Source organism: Arachis duranensis, chromosome 4 (genome assembly GCF_000817695.3).
Source record: "Arachis duranensis cultivar V14167 chromosome 4, aradu.V14167.gnm2.J7QH, whole genome shotgun sequence".
Taxonomy (NCBI): domain Eukaryota; kingdom Viridiplantae; phylum Streptophyta; class Magnoliopsida; order Fabales; family Fabaceae; genus Arachis; species Arachis duranensis.
In genome coordinates, this window is record NC_029775.3 from 39,957,552 (window position 1) to 39,962,979 (window position 5,428).

Genomic DNA, 5,428 nt, shown 5'->3' on the forward strand with positions numbered 1-5,428 from the left:
AAAAAATGCACTAGATTTGTATCAAGTATTTTATTTTTTTCGCTTGAAAAGGGGCATTGACTGTTGTGGATATCCAAGAAACCAAGAGTGGTGCCATGCTCCAAGATTTTGTTTATTGTTAGTAGTAGTATTTTAGTAGGTTGCAAATCTTTGCCATGCCATAATTAGCTACAGTAGTGTAGTATTTCTAGGAAATTTACTTTGGGTCAAAGTAACAAAATATTTAAGTACTGTGTTTAAAAATTTAATTAGAATTTTTGAACTTATTACAATAAGCTTGAATATAATATCTTCTAGTGTTCTTGTCACAAGGGCCACCACCGCCTTCTTCTTTTTTGCCGTCATGCGCCGTGTCAAACGTGCCAAAGAATTGGTACTCCTCTGTTTCTCTTGAGACTTAATTCTAATTGTATATGCAGCCAGTGTTTGTATTGTATTGTTCACGTTCTATTGTTTTAAAATTGTAAAGAGGACTATATTGATGTGTTACTATCCAAACTTGTATATATTAAATTTAATTTAGCATGTACAAAACACCAAAATGCATGCTAGATTTTATCATAGGCACATCAATGTCTTTGTAGTATTTATAATTTTTTTGAAATTTGTTTTAAGACTCTAAAAATGTTTAATTAACTGAAACTTGTGACTAATGTAGTTGAGTTAGGAGTGTTAATAACTGTTTGTTGTTACACTTAGTCAAAGTTTCAAACCAAAAGCATAGCTATAATCTGGTCAAAAGTTTAGGTCCTTTCATAATAAATTTGGATAGAATTTATGTACATGGAATATTTTTGTAGAATTTAACTTTACTGAGTCTTTTCTCTTTCTTTTTTCTTTCCTTTTACATTAAGGAAGAAAAAGAGGAGTCATTAAGCAAAGGAGTCCCCCAACATCTTTTAAACTATGCATAGGTTTTTCTTTTGTTTACTTTGCCTTTCAATCTCTATTCTTATTATTCTGTATTTTGTTATTAGTAATGATAATATACTTAATTTCATATTGTTCATTAAACATACACACACATTGTTATTATTGGATTTAGTGTGATTAGGATCAGATGTAATATCCCATCTAATAGTAATTAAGATATGAATCAAACCATTTTTTATTCTAATATAATGTGTGGTTATGAACCTTATTTAAACGGCTTAGATCAGAACCATGTGAAAAACTCTAAAACTTGAATAATTATTGTCACGAGTTGCTCATTTTTATTTATATTGACTTTTTTCCTATTTATTCTTTCAACAGAGAGCTAATGCATTCTGTCTTATCATTTTTTATTATTTTTTTAAATTTTAGGATGCAGTATCTAGTTTAATAAACGAGTTAGCAAAACATCTTCTGAACCTGAATATTTCATGCTTTAGTATGGCTCTTGGTAAGGGAGTGTAATGTTAATACTGTCCATATGCTGAACAATTATTATTTAGTTTTAGCAACGTAGCTGTTTCTTTATGTGTGCAGTGATTTGGAGCTTTTTCTGGTCAAAAGAAAGATTAAGGGACCCTCGTGGCTACAGGTTTTAAACTTTTCAAAGCAAGAGCAAAGACCAACTTTAAAGCTGACAGAATCATGCCATTGGTGTCAAGGCGAAAAACATTGCCAAGCTATCAATTCCTTGAAAAGTAGCCAAAGGTTTATAGTTTTGGATTATTTAGTATATTCATGATTCATATTTTTTCTTCCCCATTTACTTTTAAATTCTTAGTTCAATGATTAAAAACGAAAGCTAAGCTACTTTTAAAGGTGCAACTTTAGATCATTGCTAAGACTTGTATTACTACATTGATATAACATAGTTATCGACTTGTAGCATTTTTTGTTTAGATTTGTAACATGATTTATTACTTTTCAAGAGAAATTTATGTATCAATATTTTGAGTTTAATGAAATATCTCATTTTGTTGTAATTAATTTCAGTATATTTATATTATGCATAACAATAATAATTATTGGCAAAAATAATTGAGATTCTAGAAAAAAGATAGTTCATTGCTTCTTAGAAAATGAGTATAATATAACAAAAAAAAGTCTTAAGATATTAGCGGCAATAGTAATGGCCGGCAAAAGTGAATAACATTATAATTTTGAAATTATTTTTAGTGGCCATATAAATTGCCGGTAAAATTGGTTTTGGTGACAATAGTAATGGCCGCTAAAAATGAATTACATTACAATTTTAGAATTACTGTTGTTGGCCATATAAATTACCAAGAAAATGGCCGCTAAAAGTTATATACTTTTTGCGGCCATTAAAAAGGTCTTTACCAGCAAATATTATATTTGTTTCTAAAGCCTTTTAGTGATAAAGCATTAGGCGGCTAATGTCTAATTGCCGGTAAATGTATTAACGGCTATTTTTATTGTTGCTAAAAGCTAAATAAATGGCCGCTAAAAGTAATTTTTCTTGTAGTATGTTGTTCTTGAATTTTTTCCTCTTCTTCTAATTGGTTAAGAGAAATGACTTCAAGGAGGAAGAGGAAAAAATTGATATCCCCTATTTGATCTCCTCCCAACAAGCTTTCTTTTGTTATTAGCTTGATTCAACTTGCTTGTTGGGGTAGGGGTTAGATTGCTAGTGGTTGACCTTCTCTTTTTCATGGATGTTATCTTTTGTTCCTTAGTCATAATCCTTTTTTTCAGTGCTTTCTCTGATTTCCTTTACTTCTTTAATTTCAAGACTTGAGTGTTGCGTAATGGTTGGAATGTACCCTTCATCAAGAACCTCTTGGATTGATGGTTCAATGAAGTCATCCTCTATGCAACTCTCTGCTTCATTGGAGTGTAGACTTCCTTGATTGTCTTCTTCCTTTTCTTTTGTAAGGTCTTGCATTTCTTCTTTTGGGAGTGAGTTTGTATGTTCTTTTGTCACCTCTAGTAGCTTCTGTGGATATGGAATCCTAGGCTTATATGCCTCCACAACCTCCTTCTTCATTGGAATTTTACTTGGTATAGGGTCCTCTTTTTCTTGTTCTTCTAATTCCTCCTTTACACCCACAAATTAGTCTTCAGCCTCCTTGCTAAGCACTACTCCATCCATGGCCTTGCATTATTTTCTTGGGATGTTCTCAATGTCACTTGAAAATATATTAATTGGTTTTGGTAAGTGTATAGCAATTTGGTATAAATGCAATTCAATCTTCCTTATGGTGATTTATTGTCTTTCTCTAGATTCTCTGGACCTTTGAAAGTATTGTTCTACTTTTAGCTTGAGAGAAAAAGGTTGGGGAGGATTTTATGGACATGTGAGTATTGTGGTGAAGTTGTTTTGAGGGGTATGGAATGAGTTTTGTGCGTAGAAAAATGAATTTTGTGAATTTTGTGGGTGGCAAAATAAATTGTATAGATTTTGGAAGAAATTTTGTACTGAGACATACTCAAGTGATGAAGAAATTTAATATGAAAAATCAGGAGGTGAGGGCAGAAAATTTTGTATAAATGAATTCAAGGCACGCTCAAGTTATGATGGTCGTTGATGAGTGGAGTATGGAATATTGAAATCTTTTTAGTTTTGACTTTCCCAACCACAACTTGAAAAGTGTTAAATTCATCAAAATATGGATTATTTTGTGGCCTTGGAAAGTATTCAATTTTTTTTTATTGTTCAAATTCCACTATTGCTTGTTGATATTCTCAATCACAATCAAGATAGTAACTTAAATCATTTTGTGGTGGTGGCCAATATTCCAAATAATTTGCTTGATCAAAAGTTGATGTAAACTCCATTTGAAATACTCTATATCAAACACAATCATCAAAAAAAATTATAATTCCTTATGTCATAAATAAGACATTCTTAGTGAGGCAATATCACAAACACTTTACTAGCAAGAGAAAATAGAGAATTAAAAGCATTAAATGACTAAAACAAAAAGAGAAAAAATGTCTAATCTAGGTAATCAACCAACCGATAGTTTGTTAATCATAATTAATCCCCGGCAATGGCTCCAAAAACTTGATATGAAATTTGATGATCAATATCCCGTAAAACTACCGACAAGTGCACTGGGTGGTGTTTGAAACGCTGGTTTGGGAGTTTCAAGACATGGGCGTCACTTTGTTGCTCCTTTTTTATGGCCCAAACGGCATGGCACTATAGACTATCATATATCTATGGAAAGCCCTGAATGTATACTTTTTAATGTTGCTATAAGCGCGTAATATGGATCTCTATAGCTCAAGTTATTTGCCTTAGAAAATGACGAGGTCAGCTGGCGTCTCTGTAGGGACATGCTCTACTCACCTTGTGTTTTTTGTGGGTGAATCCAACCTCAAATCCAGCGTCCACTGGTCCTTGAATTCCTACACTTCGTACAATTGAACCAGCAAGTGCACTGGATTATCCAAGAAATACCTGAGCGAGTCAGGGTCGATCCCACGAGGATTGTCATTTGAAGCAAGCTATGGTTATCTTGTAGATCTTAGTCAGGCGGATAGAAGAGTTGTTGGATTTGTTTAAATGCATAAAAGAGAATGCAGAGATCTAAACTAGGTTAACCTGTTTGCAATGATAAGAAGGTGGTTAAGGCTTGGAGATGCATTGTTCTTTTGGATTAATCCGGTTTTACTGCCATCTCTATGAATGATTTCTTCTATGGTAGGCTGTATGTGATCAACGCCTATTGAGAGGTCGCCAATGCTCCTCCAGATCTGAAACCCAGGGTTAGTGAGGATCCATTCTAATTGAGGGTGAAGCTCCTGCAGTGCATTCTACTTAGTGATCATACTCTAAACACCACAGACAAGGTCGAATCTTCCAGATCAGAGAGTGCTGCGCCTTTGGATTCTAGCCTCAACCACAAAGACTATAATCTCCCCATACCTCAGCTAAACTGGTGTCTCGAGAAGTTTCCAACGAAGTCATAGATTAGCCGTCTAAAAGATGTATAATCAAGCTAGTGGTTCAATGCTTTCCAGTTATGTATTCACTCAAACCCAAGAAGAACACGGGTGGTTGTCAGGCACGTGGTCTTAGAATGAAGAACGAAGATACATCTTAGAATAGAGAATCAAACATGAATTGAGAAAGAACAGTAGTACTTTATTAATCCATAAAACTCAACACAGGTCCTCCCCTCAACCTAGGAGGTTTAGAAACTCATACTGATAGGAAATACAATGATAAACAAAAATATGGTGTAAAATTCCTGGATCATAATGTAAAATATCCCTTAAATACTAAACTAATGACTAAGAATTACATAAGAAGGGTAAAACAGTCTTTTAGTGCTAAAATCCATTTCTTGGGCCCACTTGGTTAGTGTTTGGGCTAAGCTTTGATGAGATCCATGAGGTAGAAGGGCTCTAGGGTGTTAAACCCTGGCAAGTGGCACCACTTTGGGCTTTTGGACGCTGGTCTCCCCTTGGTGGGCGCTGGACACCTAGACTGGGTTGGATGGCTGGCGTTGAACACCAGTTTTGG